Source organism: Mustelus asterias, chromosome 11, assembly GCF_964213995.1.
Source record: "Mustelus asterias chromosome 11, sMusAst1.hap1.1, whole genome shotgun sequence".
Classification (NCBI taxonomy): Eukaryota; Metazoa; Chordata; class Chondrichthyes; order Carcharhiniformes; family Triakidae; genus Mustelus; species Mustelus asterias.
Genome location: NC_135811.1, coordinates 19,979,497 through 19,999,023, shown reverse-complemented (window position 1 = coordinate 19,999,023; position 19,527 = coordinate 19,979,497). Strand labels below are relative to the sequence as shown.

The following is a 19,527-nucleotide window of genomic DNA, read 5'->3' as shown; positions in this document are numbered from 1 at the left end:
TACAAAAGGTCGTAAATGTAGCCCAATCCATCACGCAAACCAGCCTCCCATCCAGTGACTCTGTCTACACTTCCCGCTGCCTCGGCAAAGCAGTTAGCATAATTAAAGACCCCACGCACCCCGGACATTCTCGCTTCCACCTTCTTCCTTCGGGAAAGATCCAAAAGCCTGAGGTCACATACCAACCGACTCAAGAACAACTTCTTCCCTGCTGCTGTCAGACTTTTGAATGGACTTACCTTGCATTAAGTTGATCTTTCTCTACACCCTAGCTATGACTGTAACACTACATTCTGCACTCTCTCGTTTCCTTCTCTATGAATGGTATGTTTTGTCTGTATAGCGCACAAGAAACAATACTTTTTACTGTATGTTAATACATGTGACAATAATAAATCAAATCAAATCAAAATGTAATAGGTTTTAAACAAATACAGAAGCAGGGAAAAGATCTGTGGTAAGATGAAATGCAGGAAAGATTAAATGACCAAAAAAGTTGATATGGCAAGGCAAAAGGAGATGGTAATGGAACAAATGAAGAATCAAAAATGGGTCTCAAGAAGTTGTAAGTGATAATGGCAGAATCATCACCAATGTCTGAAAAATTGGGGTAGAGGTTATGATGATCATGAGCTGTTGGTTCCTATTTACATCTCCTCCATACCCACCTTTTGTTCATTTACTTATTTTGTTATCTCCTTTTGATTTGATTTATTATTGTCACATGTATTAGTATACAGTGAAAAGTATTGTTTCTTGTATGCTATAGAGACAAAGCATGCTGTTAATAGAGAAGGAAAGAGGGGATGCTGAATGTAATGTTATAGTCATAGTTAGGGTGCAGAGAAAGATCAACTTCGGTAGGTCCATTCAAAAGTCTGATGGCAGCAGAGACGAAGCTGTTCTTGAGTTGGTTGGTACGTGACCTTAGACTTTTGTATCTTTTTCCCGATGGAAGAAGGTGGGAAGGGAGTATGTCCAGGGTGTGTGGGGTCCTTGATTTTGTTGGCTGCTTTCCCGGGGCAGCAGGAAGTGTAGAAGAAGTCAATGGATGGGAGGCTGGTCATACACTATCACCTCTTTTATCATTTAATCTCTGCAGCCTTTCACCCAATTGCAGACTTCAGTTTGTTCTTCCACATTCCTTGCTTTTGTACTTAATGTTACATCTGGTTGTGGTGATTGGAGGTCAATGATCTCAATTCCAGGACATCACTGCAGGAGTTCCTCAGGATAGTGTCCGAGACCCAACCATCTTCAGCTGCTTCATCAATTACCTTTCTTCCATCAGTAGGTCAGAAGTGGGGATGTTCGCTCTTGACTGCACAATGTTCAGCACCATTCGTGAATCCTCAGATACTGAAGCAGGGCATGTCCAGATGTATCAAGATTGAGACAATATCCAGGCTTGGGCTGACAAGTGGCAAGTAACATTCGTGCCACACACATCCCATTCAATGACCATCTCCAGCAAGAGAGGATCTAACCAGTGCCCCATGACATTCAAAGAACAAAGAACAATACAGCACAGGAACAGGCCCTTCGGCCCTCCAAGCCTGCACCGATCATGTGTTCCTAACTAGACCATCCGTTTGTATCCCTCTATTCCCAGTCTGTTCATGTGGCTGTCTAGATAAGTCTGAAATGATCCTAGTGTGTCTGCCTCAACCACCTTGCTTGGTAGTGCATTCCAGGCCCCCACCACCCTCTGTGTAAAATACGTCCCCCGCATATCCGTATTGAACCTTGCCCCCCCCTTACCTTGAACTTGTGACCCCTTGTCTTTGTCATTTCTGACCTGGGGAAAAAGCTTCCAACTGTTCACCCTATCTATGCCCTTCATAATTTTATAAACTTCAATTAGGTCGCCCCTCAACCTCCGTCTTTCCAGGGAGAACAACCCTAGTTTACTCAACCTCACCTCATAGCTAATACCCTCCATGCCAGGCAACATCCTGGTAAACCTTTCCTGCACTCTTGCTGAATGTCCCACTATCAACATTCTGGGGGATACCATTGACTAGAAACTGAACTGCACAAGCCATATAAATACTCTGGCCATCAGAGCAAGTCAAAGGCCAGGAATCCTGTGGCGAGAACTAACCTCCAACCCCCCAAATCCTGAACACCATCTACAAGGCACAAGTCAGGAATGTAATGGAATACTCTCCACTTGTCTGGATGAGTGCAGCTCTAACAACACTCAAAGTTCAACACCATTCAGGGCAAAGCAGCCTGCTTAATTGGTACCCCTTCCACAAACATTCTATCTCTCCATTACCGATGAACAATAGCAGCTCTGTGTACCATTTGCAAGATGCACTGCAGGAACTTACCAAGGTTCCTTTTGGTAGCATCTTCCAAACCCACGACCACTACCATCTAAAAGGACAGGGCAGCTGATTCCTGGGAACACCACCGCCTGGACTTGGAAATATACCACTGTTCCTTCACTTGTCCCTGGGTCAAAATCCTGGAACAATCTCGCCAACAGTACTGTGGGTGTACCTACACTTCAAGGACTGCAGTGGTTTAGAAGGCAGCTTCTCAAGAGCAACTGGAGATGGACGGTAAATGCTTAGCCTAGCCTGGAATGGCCACATCCCGTAAATGAATTTTTAAAACTTCTCCAGTTCTGATGAAAGGTCACTGACCTGAAATGTGAACTCTTTTACCTTCTGCACAGATGCTACCTGACCTGCTGGACATTTCCATCATTTTCAGTTTTTATTTCACCCTCTCAAGGCTGCCTATGCTCCATCCCACCGAGTTGCTACTTAAAAGGAGCACTCAATAGGAGAGCACTTGCACATAACTCGACACTTAGGACTTTGGTGTTTTCCCATGTCTTAGTGACACCTGAGGCAGCCAAAGACAAAGTACTTATGTCTGTTTCTATGGCTATATTTTTCCTGGAACAGGCTGCTAGCCTGTTGCCAGATGCTGTAGCTTGAGAGGCGCCACTTCACATCAAGCACAGCTGACCAGGAGACACTCTCACTCGTACTGCGTGGCATTGGCATATTTGAAGGGTTTACAGGTTGATTATCAATCTTTCTTACCACATTATGAATGGACCTTCTGTAGCTATCAAGTCCTGGAGTGGGACTCAAATCCAAAGCTCCTGGCTCAGTGTTAGGGACACTACCCACTGCCCCACGAGACCTACTTCTCCACTAGACATCCAGAAATAGTGCATAGTTTGAATCAATTACAATCTTATCCCTTCTTCCTTGTATTCATGCATTTCTTTCCATAGTTAACTGTAAGGCATTGAACAGACACATCATCAGCAGCAAGCTGTCTGTCCTGTCCTTTGAGTATCATGGATGAAATGTTGAAAATACTGATCATAAAGAATTAGGTTCACTAGATTGATTAGGTTAATTGATTCCAGAGTTGAGGGGTTTGCCATATGAAGAGAATTCAAACAGTTTAGGCCTATACTCTCTGGAATTTAGAAGAACGAGGGGGAGATCAAATTGAGATATACAAGATGATAAAAGGTATGGATATAGTAGACAGGGAGCGGGTGCTTCCTCTTGTGGGACATTCTAGGATGAGAGGTCATAGTCTTAGGATAAGGGGTAGCAAATTTAAAACAGTGTTGAGGAGAAACTACTCCCAAAGGGTTGTGAATCTGTGGAATTCGCTACCCCAAAGTGCGGTGGATGCTGGGACAGTGAGTAAATTTAAGGAGGAGTTAGACAGATTTTTAATTGGTTATGGGGAGAAGACAGGAAAATAGGAATGAGGAGCATATCAGCCATGATTGAATGGCGGAGCAGACTCGATGGGCTGAATGACCTAATTCTGCACCTATATCTTATGAACTTGTCATTGAATACTCTGCCAATGTAATTGGAGCTGAATTCTGCACAAATGGTTTGAACCGTATCATATACCACAGCACGTGGGCACGGAATTTTACTTTTAATAATTGTCAAATTGTTGCTTTTGGACCAAATTTAGGTAGAGCATTAGACAATATTTTTGAGAAATGTTGTAATTTTCCTCCCTTACTAAACAAAGCCTAAAAATGTAAAGTTCTAGTGGTGGTGTTATTTTGGTACTTAAGAAATGGTTAATGCTTGTTTTGTGTATAACTTATTATTCACTATGAACTAAAAGATATCACACTTCCAAATTGTGTCCTGTCTATTGCTCCTAAGTTGAAGCATTCACCCAGATAGGTGGTTGAAAGGGATAAAGGACTCAGTCTGCAGAAAAGCACTGTTTTCCTGTGCAACTCTCGATCTCTGTGATATTTGAGAACCCTGTATTTAAGAAAATAGACCTATTCATTTCACAACCTTGTGTTGTCGACAGAATTGGCTAAATGCTCTGGGCCTGTACCAGCAGTTACTCCCAGATTGCTAGATTTAACTATGATCAAGATATTATGAACCTTGTGAGTCTTCAAAGAATCTGAATTGAAAAATGAAGAAGTCGTTAAAGCAAAATAAACTGAGATAATCAACAAATCATTGTGCAAAATACTAATGAGACAGTGCAGACACGAAAAAAACAGAGGCACGGATTTACAGGAATTGCTAACAGAAACAAAAGTGATACATGAGAATTTTTTTGTGCAGAAAATGGTTAGGGTTTGGAATGTATTGCCTGAAGGTCTGGTGGAAGCAGATTCAATGGAAACATCAAATGGGAAATAGACTGTTATCTGAAAAGAACAAATGCGGAGGGGAGAAGACAGGAGAATGGCACAAGAGGATTGCTCATCTGGAGAGCCAGTCCAGACACGATGGGATGAATAACCACCTCCTGTGCTGTATCAATTCTATGATTCTGTGAGGTTACGATGCATCCAGTTATCTTAGGAAACAAACATATTACGTATTGGTTGCATCTCATGTCACACTATTTCTTTTAATCTTTGGTTAGTTGCATTGACCCGAACGAGCGCCGGGGTGTGGAGACTAGGGAAATTTCACAGTAACTTAATTGCAGTGTTAATGTAAGCCTTACTTGTGACTAATAAATAAACTTTACTTTTACTTTACTGATAAATCTCTGTTTAGTGCAGTGCAGACATTTTAAAAACAGTTCTTCTTTTGAGTTTGATGTCGGAGAATTACTCTTCAAGCCCCTGAGCAGATATGGCTGCCTGCTGAGGGCCTTTCTTTCCTCCTCTCTCTTCCAGCACTTTGTCTTGCTCTACAGTCTTTCTATTCATTCTCAAGTCAGGCTGTATTCCAAGGGAAACACTTCTTAGCACACCCATGTCTGGGTGCGCCTGCTTTGTGCAGAAATGTTGAAGTCAGCAAAAGGTCCTTCAACTCCTGCCATATCATTCCATGTAGACTTTTGCAACATGAAACAACTATAGAAGACATCAAACATTTGTAGAATTGTAGCAACAGCAAGAAAAATAAACTGGAAACTAACCTTATTAGTAGATTATGCCTTTAAATAGTGTTGGTGGGAAAGGGTCAACTGTGCAAGATGAGCAGAGTGCATGAGCTGGAGTATTGAACTCCAAAATGGCCCCATTGACATCAAATCAGAATTGCACACTTATTAACATGAGATCTGCTTGACATGTGTTCTTTTAGACGACATTCAGTGCACACATACAAGTTGCATCACTAGCATGGCATCTTGTGCAATATACCTCAATAGTCCACGACTAACAATGGACGCCATTTTAGAATTCTGAAGGTGCGTGTAGTACTTGAAAATCATCACAAAGGAGCCAAATTTCTCACCCACAGAGTGCAAAATCAGAGAAGTTATTCTAAACCTTTATAAAACACTGATTATGCCTCAGCTGAAGTATTGTGTCCAATTCTGGGCACCACACTTTGGCAAGGATGCCCAGGCTTCGGAGAGGGTACCGAAGAGAGTTTTTAGTATTGTGTCCAGAGTGGTAGAAGCAGATTCAACTGTAACATTCAAAAGAGAACTAGATAAATAATTTAAGGAAAAACAATTACATGGCTATGGGGAAAGTTGAGCCGTCAAGCTAATTGGATATCTCTAACAAAGAGCTGGTGAAAGCATGATGGGCCTGTGTTTAAGGGGATTCTTCCAATGCCCTGGCCGTTATTTTAGTACTACTTGTGGTGTTTTGCTGTGCACAAAGCAAGTGTGACTGTACTTAAAAAGTAGTAATAGCTGTGTAGCACATTGTGACAACCTGAGCATGAAAACTGCTGTATGAATGCAAGTCTTTTCTCCTTCTTCCTTCAAAACCACCGAGAAGTTGAACGGATGACCTGCTCTATCATTTCTGCAGTGCATCTCCTGAGCCAACAATTAAATTATGTGGGAACACATCAATGTATCTCACCTTCCGACTTTGCCTCCCTCAGTGCATTAGCCAAATCCCAGTAATGATGCCACTCACCACTCCTGTACCTCTGCAGTCTAGTAGAAAGAAGTCGGCATGTTGCAAAAAAAACCTCAACTGTGATAAAGTAAAATTACATATGAAATGTTTGTTAAAAATTATATTGAAATGTGTTATAAAGCATTGCGCTTGTCTGGAAGCTTTAAAATGCAAACACTACTTACATTGCATATCTGCACAGCTGCTGTTTTGTTGGTTTTCTTAATTCTGTACTGCAGCTCACACCTTACTGTGCGAAATGTAATTTAGTCCACAGGAGTCTTCACAAAGAATAGGAACTTGTTTATAGGCAAGTAATGACTTGTACTTTCAGCTGTTTCTTGGTGAGGATCTAGTAATTTATTCAAAACATCCTCCAAATGTAACTGAAATGACAAAAATTTCATAACAGAGAAGGAAGTCACTTAAGAGGTCCCTGCTGGGTGGAGGGAATCCTGTTTTAACAGAGTGGAGAATGAAGCAACCTTTTGATGCAAAGGCTGAGAATAGGCTTTTTGCTATCACAAAGAAACCAAGTGTGGCTTCAGTAAGTGTCACACTTCAAGCTGCTTAACTATTTGTTTTTTATTCGAAATATGTATTATCATCCATTATCTATTGCCGAATTTATATACATGTTCTAATATTTCAAATACGATTGGCTAAACTGTAGTTGTGTGAATGGAATAATTGGCACTGTTGGGAATTGACTCCAGAAACAGCTGTGGTGTTGAGGAAATTACATCAGAGAGCAATAGTGCAGAATAACATACAGTCACTCTGCAACCCTTAGGACAATATTTTAACAGTACACTCCGCAATAGCAGGACACTGCATGAAAAGAAAGTTTAGAGCAAATCAGCAGTTGAGGCCCCCCCAGAGGATCGGGGTAAAGGGGGTGCCCCCAGGGCATTGCCACCTTGGCAGTGACAGTCTGGCCCCCTGGCACTGCCCAAGAAACAAAGTGGCAATGCCCAAGGGGTACCTTGGCACTGCCCACTGGGCAATGAGTGAGGTCTCTGGGGTGGGGGGGAAGTTGGTGGGGATGGCGAGTCCTGCTGCCACTCTTCTTGGGGATCACGAGCAGAGGGAAGGAGGCCTGCGATCAGGGCTGAACATCGGGGTAGGGGGTGTGGGGGGAGTTGAGGCTAGCTTGGACATGTTCGCGGGGCCAGCGATCCATTGGTGGGGGGAGTCGGAGGAGCAGCGATGAGGGGTTGCATGGCTTGCCAGCGATTGGAAGGCCGGATCAGTGCATGCGCTGATATCGGCGCATGCGCAGTGGCCCACTCAACACTCTGCTGCCGGCCTCTCCAGTGGGAATAGGTCCCGTCCACTGAATTTTCACGTGATTCACGCTCTCCGCAGTGCACAGAGTGTGGGAGATTCGTTTTGAAACTCCCGCTGAAAAAGCCAGCGGGATTTACTCCAGTTTTCATGAAATTTCGACTCTTAGAATCTTTGGGGGGAGAATTGCCCCCAATATTACTGTTCAGTAATGAAGTGCTGGATTTTATGCCCCCTCCCTTGCCAGTATACTTGAAGGTGGGGGTGCTCATTAAATAAAGTGGGTGGCCTTCTCACCATCTTCCTGCTGACCGTTTCCAGTGTTACCTGACACATTCGGATGTGGAAACTTATTTATCATGCACCCCCAGATGCTTGTGGTCCCTATCCCAGCATCCATGTGGGTCTGAAACAGTGGTCATAAGATATAGGAGAATTAGGCCATTCGGCCTATCGAGTCTGGTCCGCAATTCAAACATGGCTGATGAGTTTCTCAACCCCATTCTCCCACCTTTTCCTCGTAACCTTTTGATCCCCTTACCAATTAAGAACCTGTCTATCTCTATCTTAAATACACTCAATAACCTGGCACGGGGGACCACATATGGCCCATCAGGCTTCTGAATGCGGCCCATGAGATATTTTGTTGACTGATGCCCATGCGCAGTGTTGCTGGTTTCTGCTGGTTTCCATCCGTGTAGTTTTCTGCCTACTGGTATGACTGAAGTGATGCATAGATAAAGCAAAGGTGTATGCTGATTGCGCACAACATTGACTGAGAGCCGTGTGCTTGCTCTGCATCCAATCGAAGTGTAAATATTTATTTTTATTTTACCACTTGAAGCCTGATGACAGTTCTATTAATATATGAATGATTAAGCATTTTCTATAACTTGTTATTCAGCGTGAATTAAATATGTTCAATCTTATTCAAGGATCATAGTTAGTAAACATGCCCAATTTCAATCTTGAGGGCCACTCATACAGCCCACTCACTAGCCTAGGTCGCCTATCACTGGTCTAAAATCACTTCAGGTCTTTACTTCTCAAAAACATGGCTCATTGGGCTAATTTTCCTCAGTCATGTGGAGACTGGTTTGGAGGAAGGGACCGGGAAACAATGGGGAAACTGCATCGGGATAGCTTCTATCACCTTCCTGCCTATGAGCAAACCTGCCTGTAGCAGGCTCAGAACAAAGTCCACAGCCTGTTACGAAGGGACTATTTTGTAAAGACAGCGGCTTCCTGCTGTCAGAGCAGCCTCCCCCACTAAATGTGGAGCCCAGCAACTCTTTGTTGGCAGCCTCCCAGTAGCAGGCCAGGGGCCTAGTGGAGCCAGAAGCTCCTTTCCTCAATGAAGGAACCACCAGGATGATCGGCCACAGCAGTGACCAAAAACAATCTTGTGGAAGGCGAACCGCACCCCGAACTGATGCTCCTACCAGCTCTGGACCTCTTCATTCTCAAAGTTGCAGAAGACATTCGATATTTTTGCACATTGTAATTGTCAGTGTTACCCACCTCTCCTAGTGGCGCTGCCAGCTGTCCTTTGCTGTAGGTCCTTTGACTAGGCCTCTGCCTCGGGAACACACACCATCCTTCATAGGTTGGCAAAAGTTAGGTTGCCAGTTAGGAGGCTGCCTCCTGGAAGGCTGTGCCAATGTGTACCTGACAATATGCATGGACTCAGCACCCACAAATGAGTTCCAAGTGATTCATCCCATTGTGTGGAAAAATGCTTCTTGGAATCAGTCCCAAAGGTTCTTCATCTCATTCTTGCTTTGAAATGGAACATTGTCTGTTTCCGGCACTATGTGGGCATGAAGGCCGCACAGATTTGGTATAGCGGAGCTGGTGCCATGCAAAACCAATTGAACACTACCACAACAATATTGACACAGCTATGACATGCTTACAGCTGGCAGACAAAGACGTCTAACTTATCAGCCAGGATTGGATCTGAAACAGAGTCCAGAGGTAAAAGTCAAGTTTCTAACTTGTACCCTGCAGCTGAGATTTAAAACAGATTGAAGTTGTTGGTATAAACTCTTCTTCCAAACTAATAAATTGTTTTTCAGTTACTGGTTTACAAATGCAAGCTAAGAGCTGGATTTTAGGTGGGGATGTATTCCCAGTCCCCCTAGTGAAATCAGAGGCTGGTAGGCCTGTATATTCGGCTGGGGGCAGCCTTAATTGATTTGAGTGGGCATCCGCCCCTATCTAGGAGGAAATCCTACTCTACAGAGCTGCTGACCAATCTGATTGTCCAGCAGCAGCTCTGTTGTTCCAGTGGCACCAGGATTGAGCGGTGGCCACTGCTGGTACTATAGGAAGTCATGATGTGGAGATGCCGGCGTTGGACTGGGGTAAACACACTACAGGAAGTCCCAGAGGAAGAAAACTGATGAAGCCCAGACTTAAAGATAAGCCTGTGGTAATGGACAATGGCTGATAGACCCAAGAGAGTGGAGGGATGGGAATGTTGGGGGGGGGGGGGGGGGAGGGGGCAACATGATGTAGGAGTTAGGTTTGAAAGGCCAGAGATGTGTTAAAGTGGAGAAAGGTCATTCTTAGAGATGTGGTGACTCTAATGGGTACAGGGGATTCACCGTACCCCTCCCCCCCAACCACCCAATGGAGGTAACCCCTTTCCTGCCTGACAGCAATCTGCTTGGTGAAAGCTGCCGGACTACTCGCCTTCCCCTGCCGCATGTAAAATGGAGACCGAATGAGGACTGTACGTGACCAGGCAGGCTGCCTGGCTTTTTCTTTGGCTTGATTTTGCACCTGGTGATGAAGCCATGGTGCTCACCTTGATGAAAGCTGCCCACAACGATGTAACTAAAATCTAAACCCTCTTACACCAGTTTAAATCTGTCAGAAGTATCTCCAGGCATCCAACAGCTGTGATATCAACAAATGGGGTGAGCAGCCTATCATAGTGAAGCATTCTCGTAGACAGCAAACCAGGAAGTTAAAAGCACTGACTCCTAATGCTGTTAATTTATGTTTCAAATAGAAAAATAAATGATTTTGTTTGGATTAAGCTTGAAGCTAAAATATTATAAATAATCTTCAAAACATTATTTTGAAATTATGTGGATTTTTCTAAAGGAAATGCAGGAGCAAAGGGACCTGGGTGTATATGTGCATAAATCAATGATGGTGGCATGACAGATTAAGAAAACAGTTAATAAATTATACTGAATCCTGCATTTTATACATGGGCACAGAGTACAAAAGTAAGTAAGTTATGGACCTTCAGAAAATATTGGTTCTGCTTCAATGTGAAGGATGTTAGAAATGGTGTGGAAAAGATTTATAATCTTTCCAAGAATGAGAGACTTTGTTACATGGATAGCTTGGTGAACCTGGGGCTGTTCTCCTTTGAGAAGAGAAGGTTGGGAGCAGATTTGTTAGACATGTTCAAATTCATGAGTCTGGATAGAGTAAGCCTTTCCTACCGGCAGAAGGTAGGTCGAGAACCCTAACGTGATTAACAAAAAATACCAGAGGCGATATGAGGAAAAATCTCTTTCTGCAATAAGTGATTTGGATCTGGAATGCACTGCCTGAGCATGTGGTGAAGCAATTGTGGTTTTCAAAAGGGAACTGGATAATTATCTGAAGAGAGAAGGTTTCAAAAGAGAACTGGGTAATTATCTGAAGAGAGAAAGTTCCCTGAGCTCAGTAAAAAAGGTATAGGAGTAGGACTAGTTGAGTTGCCTTTGCAGGGAAATGGATCAAAGGTTATGTGCTGAATGGCCCCTTTTGGTGCTGTAACCATTCTATGATTCTAGTATAGATACATTCAAGAAAGTTGATAAACACATGAGGAAGAAAGAAGCTAAAGGTTACCCTGATCATGTGAACAAGGAGAATGGGAGGAAGCTTGTATGGTACAGAAACAGCAAAATGGATGGAGTCGGCCAGATGGCCTGTTTCTGTGCTGTAAATTCCATGTAAAGCTGCGAGCGGGGAATATAGCATTTCACATGCTCAGGTCATCACAGCCAAGGGATTAATATGAATTACTCTGGCTGCCTCGCGTGGTCTCCCCGCCACTGCTCTGGCTGCCTTGTGCTTCAGACCCTGAAGTTTGCCTTCAATACTTACCTTCCCACTTTTTGCTGCTCATCCAATCACTGGTTTCTCTCTGATTTGCTGCTGATAGTTTCACTTGAGACCTGAACAGTTTTACAGCATTGTTCAAGTATTAGGTCATTGAATTTCCAGGTTTGGCAGGCCTCATTGAGTTTATAATTCTGTTTGAAATCAAGGGTGGCAGGGCGGTGCACCAATCCGCTCCAGCAGTGCACACCACTGCCTAGAAGCCACATACTTTCGTACGCAGAGACCTGTTCTTTGAAAAGTAATATGTTCAAACCTTGCTCCTTTTTGGAATTATCTAAGAACTTAGGGATCTATAGTTCCCTGTTCCATGGCAATGCGTCAACCAATCAGAATTGACTTGTTAATCAATTAACATCCTTCTCTCTCATAATATAAATTGTTGTGATGGTTTGAGGTTTTGTAGTTTTGTGTTTGTCCTGCTGAGTGCAAAATGAAAACCTTCAATAACATGTCTCTTTACAGGCATATTCAAGTTCTGTACTGCTGTTTGGACAGGAAGCCCAAAGTGGATCAATTATTGTCTCATCCCTGGAAAAATCTGAAACTGAAGTCTGTTTCCCACCCAATGTGGTTTTCTGACATAAAAACAGAACTTGCTTTCTATTTCCTAGGGGATAATCCAACCCCTGTTTATGAGGGGAGGCTCCTTATTTTTTTGAGTAGTGCCTTCCTGACACCCATCAGAACCACTGGGACATGAGGCTTGAATCATGATTTAATGGAGTGTTTTCGGCAGCGGGGGCACGTAAAGTATGTTGGGTGCTCAGCCTTCCTGTCCACCCCTGACCTGTTCCTCATAATATAAGGATGGATCAAGGTGCTGATGGGGAAGTTGTTCACTTGGTTGCAGGCCCCTGTGTTTATTGAGCCTGTTAAGTGCCCTTAATTGGCAATTAAGGGCCTCAATCCACCTCCACGTAGGCCAGATTGCAAAGGCCGTGTTTGAACCCGCTTCTTCGAAAAGGCAGGAAGGAAAGGGAGAACTCATCAACCGGAGAGTGGTCTATGCACCTTATCTCCCCAAGATGTCACTCCCCTTGCTTTCCCACCTCCCGTTCCTCCCAGCCTGTCCTCCAAAACCTGGCCCTTTCTGCTTCCTCCCACCCTAAAAGCCTAGGACTTACCTGTCTTTGGTCACTGTGATCTTCTTCCCAGGGTCTCCTTGTAGTGCCCCCAGACCCCATGACTGAATTCTGGTGCCACTGGGACTGTGAGAGCTGTCTGCTGTCAAGGGTGGAAGCAGTGGAAGTTGGACCCTCAAACTACTTAGCGTGTTGCCAGTGTGTTATTGCTTAGGGGCCAGCTTTTGAATTTTCCTTCCATCCAGCCCATGGTTTAATGACTCATCGAAAGTATGAAAAATTCCATCAATGCAGCACACCCTCAGTTCTCAATGGAACATTAGCCTATTTCAGATACTCAAGTCTTGATTGAGACTTGAACCTATGGCCATAACTCCGAGATGAGAATGCCAAATCTTGCTTTCAAGCAAAATTGCAATCTCATGAAGCAACACATTGGAAGTTTACTGTGAAAAAGTAAATTCTGGTTGATATAGGAGCAAAATACCGTGGATTCTGGAAATCTGAAATAAGATCAGAAAATGCTGGAAATGGTCAGCAGATCAAGCAGCATTTTTGGAGAGAAGCATTTGAGGTCTGAGACCTTTCATCAGAACGCTGATACCAGTTTAAATTCAGTAAATCACTATTTCCTCTCTACCGAGATCAAGTGACATTTATTTCAGTCATTTCTTCTGATTCCAGAAACTATCAAAAGTAAACTAATGAGGAACTATCATCTATCCATAAACAAAGGGCCCTTCAAGATTAACTTTCTCCTTGATAATTAAAAATGCTTTGTTGGATTTTTCAGCAAACATTTTAGAAATCCCCTTTTATAACTGGATCAAAATTGGTTTACTCTTCAATAAATTTTCTTTTAAAACAAAAACATGAAAAATATTCTTTTTGTACTAAATTCTGGGTTGAAAATTCTTGAAAATGAAACTGACATTTTTTCTGGTTACATTCGTATTTAATGAAGGGATGATTCTCAAATATTGCCCAATTGCAAAGATGCTTAAAGTATTTCATAGAATCCTGCAGTGCAGAAGGAGCCTATTTGGCCCACCGAGTCTGCACCGACCACAATCCCACCCAGGCCCTTTTCCCATAACCTCATGCATTTACCCTAGCTAGTCCCCCTGATAATAAGGGGCAATTTACCATGGCCAATTCACCTAACCCGCATATCTTTGGACAGTGGGAGGAAACCGGAGCACCTGGAGGAAACCCACGCAGACACGGGGAGAATGTGCAAACTCCACACAGACAGTGACCCAAGCTGGGAATCGAACCCAGGTCCCTGGTGCTGTGAGGCAGCAGTGCTAACTACTGTGCCGCCCCTAGTTTGTTTGCAAATGAGGCCATTGTGGTATTCATGATTTTGGACCAGTTTTAGACCATGGTCCAAAGGAATTCCAAGATTAGAATAAGATGGATTTTGAGAACAAAATATCCAAAACCTTTGTGGTCCCACTTACGTTTAGCTTGGTATTTTTTTGAACAAAAGACAGAAGACAGTTGTGATGTTTAGTTGGAGTGAAAAATGAGTACAAAGTTACCTATATTCTAGCGCAGGCTAATAAAATGCTACAGTTTCCAATCATGGCTGTGCCATGGGAAAATTGACTCAGTGCACTGCCTAGTGGCTGGTTATGCAATAGTACTGAAAGCAAGCTATTAAAACACCAATACAAGAAGGAATGCAATGAGTGGGAAGTAAGGTTTTTTTTGTTTAAATTGCTTTGAAATAGTTCCCAGGTGATCTGGCAGCTTTTCTGTTTTCAACACCATTCCAGTGATCCTGTGATATCTGCATCCCTGTGGGATTAATCAGTGGAAAAGTATCCATAATGATGCTGTTGTGGAACTTGAGCAAGAGCATGCTTTTTGCAACAATATGTAGCCTACGAGTGTACTTCTGGTTACAGTTCTTTTTCATTTCATTTTGTATGCATTTCTACTCGGTGAATTGTTATACTTTTCAAAGATGTTCATGTTGGGCAATGATACATTTATCACTTTCCTCCTCCAGTGTCAGTGAGTGTTCCAAGGTCAGGTGTGATCAATCTAATTTAATTCTGTATCTTTCAGGCAAGAAAGAGAGTGAGACTTTATTTTAATCTTTTGGACTGCATCGAAAGCCAGATAACAAATGATTATTTAATAATTGGCCACTAAATTAACATCACAGTAGGACAAAGGCATCTCATTAGATTATCATTAAATTATCTCTGCTTTTCCACAAAGATTATGAACCAAATCTTCTGAGCAGTGGCAATCACTGGCTCCTATTATTTTTACAAAGCGCCAGAGCTCTGCATTTCTTGCCTGGACTGCCGAGCCACACCGCTTCAGAAATGCAGGGCACACCTGTTCTGAGTCCTTCCTTGTCAGGGGAAGCCTAGCCATATACCCATTTCCCAGCATCAGCTGCCATATTTTGTTAGGTCACACTGGAAAGCTTTGGGACATTTAAGTAGCTTTTCACTGTATTAGTGAACAGGTGTGAGTGAGGTAAATGGGTAGGGCGGTAGTTGGCAGTGTGGGTTGTGGTGAAATTGTGACAAGTTGGGTTGGGGGGAGTTGGTGGTTTGCAGGGGTTGGAGAGGTCTGAGGGTCGGGGGAGTTGGGGGAGCAGTCGGAGGGGTCAGTGGGTAGTGGGAGTGTTAATTAAAAGCATAATACTGCAAATGCTGGAATCTGAAACAAAAACAGAAAATGCTGAATAAACTCAGCAGATCTAACAGCATCTGTGGAGAGAGAATAGAGCTAATGTGTTAGTTGTATAGTTACCCAGGAGTTAGACATGGTTTATTTTCTGTACAACATTTCTTGGGTAACTGTCCAGGTAACTTGAGTCAGAACCCTCAGAGTTGGAGATGTTTTGGAGAGTCCCAGATGCAGGGGAATTGTGCATCAGAAGTAGAGTCTTCTTGAGCAATTCTCAGAGTCTGGACCTCCAATGGGTCCTGTAGCGCATCTTCTGAAATATGGCTATCCAGAGGCCAGAGGATTTAGGCCTATAGATTTTAGCTCAATCATTCAGAATTTCTGTTGGAATTTCATCAGCTATATGAACTACAATCCCGTGGTGTTGTGTCTTATCTGTGTAAGCCACTGATAGCAACAACTTATATTTATAAAGTGCCTTGAAACATTCCAACGCGCTTCACAAGAGCATTATAAAACAAAGTAGACTGCCAAGCCACATAAAGAAATATTGGGTCAAAAACTTGGCCAAAAAGGTAGATTCAAAAAGTAGATCAATACTTTTCACTGTGCACTAATACATGTAACAATCATAAATCAAATCAAAGATTTTAGGCAGTGTCTTAATGGAGGAAAATGAAGTAAAGATGCAGAGAGGTGTAGCGATGAAGTTCCACAATTTGGGATGTAGACAATTTGAATGCACAGCCATGAATGGTGAAGCAATTAAAATTGGAAATGCACACACATCCAGAATTAGAGGAATGCAGATATCTCCGAAGGATGCAAAGCTGGAGGAGAGTCCAGAGATATGGAGGGACAAAAGCCATGGAAGGATTTGGAAACCAGGATGAGCATTGTAAAGTCAAGACGTTGCTTGACCAGGAGCCAATGTAAGTTACTGAGCACAGTAACGATAGGAAAATGGGATTTGCTATGAGTTAAGACACAGGCAGCTGAAATTTGGATGATCTCAAGTTTACTGAGGATGGAATATGGGAAACCATCCAGGAGTGCTGTGAATAGTTAAGTCTAAAGGTACCAAAGGCATGAATGACGACTTCAGCAGCAGATGAGCTGAGACATGTGAAGTCGGATAATGTTACGGAGATGGAAAGAGGCGGTCTTTTGTTATAGCACAAATATGAAGTCAGAAGCTTCTCTCGAAATCAAGTGTGACACCAAGGTTGTGAACAGACTGGCTTCTCAGACTGTTGCCAGGAGAGAGTTGGAGTTGGTAGCTAGGGAACAAAGTTTGGAGAGAGAACCAAAAACAATGGCTACAGTCTTCCCAATTAATTGGAGGAATTTTCTGCTCATCCAACACTGAGTGTCAGATAAGCAATCTGATAACGTGACAAGAGAAAGCAGTAAAGTTTCCATATTCATATCTTTATCCAGAGGAAATAATATTTTCAGAAATAGAACTGATTAAAGCTGCAATAAAATGTTGTTTATACTTCCAGAACTGTCAATGCTCTTCCATTAAGGGATTACTGTCACGATCACTGGCTTTTCAGATATCAAATGTCACGACTGCCTCAAATAAATCTAAATGATTTTGAAAGCTAGCATAAACATTTTGTTACCATATATTACTCTAAATAAACATTATCCCTGAGCTGTGGGAAACTTGCCATAGCATGCTTGAAGGTGTCATCACATTGCTGTGCATGTACAAAATGCCCCTTTCCTTTCATGTGAAATACCAGCAGAATTGATTCACAATTGCATTTGCAAATGTTTATGAGTGCTTTGGTGCCCTCATAGTCTTGACAGAGTGCATACATCAATTACCAAGTAATTATAGACCATCTGCTTAATGTTTTACATTATACCAAGTTGATTACAACCATAGCAGGAAGGGCTTAGATCTTCTGAAAGTGTAGGAATGACGAGGGTCCAAAAAGATTTGGGTGCACTTGAGACTGACGGCATTTTGGTTGAGTAGAATGCAGGTCTCAGTAAGTTCTTTTTTAATTGCAAAGAATCTCAGAATGATGCCACACATAATGAGGCCATTCAGCCCACCATGCCTGTGTCAGCTTTTTGAAAGAGCTATCTATTTAGTCCTACTCACATGCATGGAAACTAAAGTGGAGTCTTACATTTTTTGTTAATATCTTGATTCATTAAAGATGCATTCTTAATTTAATGGAGGTTTCAGGCTGGATGCATTTTTAGAAGAACCTATTTGGAAAGTTCTCCTGATTACAATTATATTGGCTGCTGCAACAAACTCAGAAACTTAATGAAAATACAGTATTGGAACCCAGTGTCATCTTCTGCACTTGCAAAATGCGTTCCCCTCATCACTGAGTTCTTTTAAATGGAACAGAAGGTAATAACATTTTTTAATTAAAATATTTTACTTACCCTCTCCAGCAGTATCTTTTAAACTAATTGTAAGTGATGTAGTGCCATTTTCTGTCATGCTGTATCTAGGGTCAGTTATAGTGACAAATGCATTAGCAAGCCAATCACATCAGTCTCTATAGGGGCACAACATGGAAAATAGGGTCAAACTGAAGGTGTGTGGAAATGTGAAACCATTGTCTTCTCACTTACTGACACATCAAGAAAATGGATCTTGTTATAGACAGTTATAGAATCCTACAATGCAGAGGGAGGCCATTCGGCCCATCGAGTCTACACCGATCACAATCCCACCTAGTCCCTATCCCCATAACCCCATGCATTTACCCTAGCTAGTCCCACTGACACTGGGGGGCAATTTAGAATGGCCGATCCACCTAACCCGCGCATCTTTGGACTGTAGGAGGAAACCCACGCAGACACGGGGAGAATGTGCAAGCTCCACACAGACAGTGACCCAAGCTGGGAATCGAACCCAGGTCCCTGACGCTGTGAGGCAGCAGTGCTAACCACTGTGCCACCATGTCTGATCCAGAAAAATCTAAACTGTTCAGGACATTTATATAATAAGTGATTTGTTTTTATTATTTATCTAGACTGGTTATTATATTGGTAACAGTAAATATATCAATAACAAATTGTACTGCCTATGTAGAAAACTAAAGTAACAAGGCCCCTTTAAGTTCAAAATTTTGAGTGTAGGATGATTTTCCATGAGATCGTATAGTCTTCAATTATTAGTATAGAAAAATATAGAATGTATTCATGTGAAATTCCCTCATCTGCTACTTAACAAAGGGTTAACCTCTTTTAACCAGTTTTAAATAGGTAGTGCTTCCTTTTAAAATATTAAATAAAGGAATTTCATGTGAATAGATTAAGTGGCTGCCTCTAAAATTAAAAGCGCCTAATTTAATTCAAAAGCTTTTCAGCTGGGTTAGCTGCACTCAACAGTAAACTTGATTCCAGTAAAGAAAATCTGCCCATCCAAAAAAATATTACAGAGCTAAAGCAGAGGAATTGACTTGCTGAAAAAAATATTCCATTGCAATTCCCATTGCCATTGAAGAATAAATTGTCAGAAGCTGTGAAGATTTTTTTATTTGTCTCTACATTTACTTTTGTAAAAACAAAATGTCATTGTCAAGTATACCAATGTGTGCTATCCAATTTAAATAGTCAGTTCTGTAGTTGAGCCTGGAATTCAGCTCTACTGTATATTAAACAGTTGTACAGATGTACATTCTTCTGTAATTGTTTTTCATCCTTATTTGTTGAGATTTCTGACCCACTCATGGTTCAGCATGCAAATTTTGAGAGCCCTCTGGGGATAGAAAACGCTCCATATTTTGGATCGATTTACAGAACACGAGGATTGCTTTGTTCACCTTGTGCAGAAGCCATTTATGGGTTTTGGCGCTTTTGAAGTTTGCACATGGAAATCACATTTGCATTTAATGTCCTCCAGATTACTTCCTTTTACTTGTGTTAAACACCTCTCTCAGTAGGGGCTAATTTGATGAGGTCATGCTGTGCCCTTTGACTCCAAGATACTTTAAATGAAACCAGCTGACAGAAAAGTGAAGTTTTTCTTGGTTGTTCACA

At 42.3% G+C, this 19,527-nt stretch overlaps 1 protein-coding gene across 1 annotated transcript in view; it reads left to right on the top strand.

The window, feature by feature from the left end:
• Positions 1-19,527, top strand: part of LOC144500851 (uncharacterized) — a 183,221-nt gene that overhangs the window by 79,792 nt on the left and 83,902 nt on the right. The gene's annotated exons all lie outside the window — the stretch shown is intronic.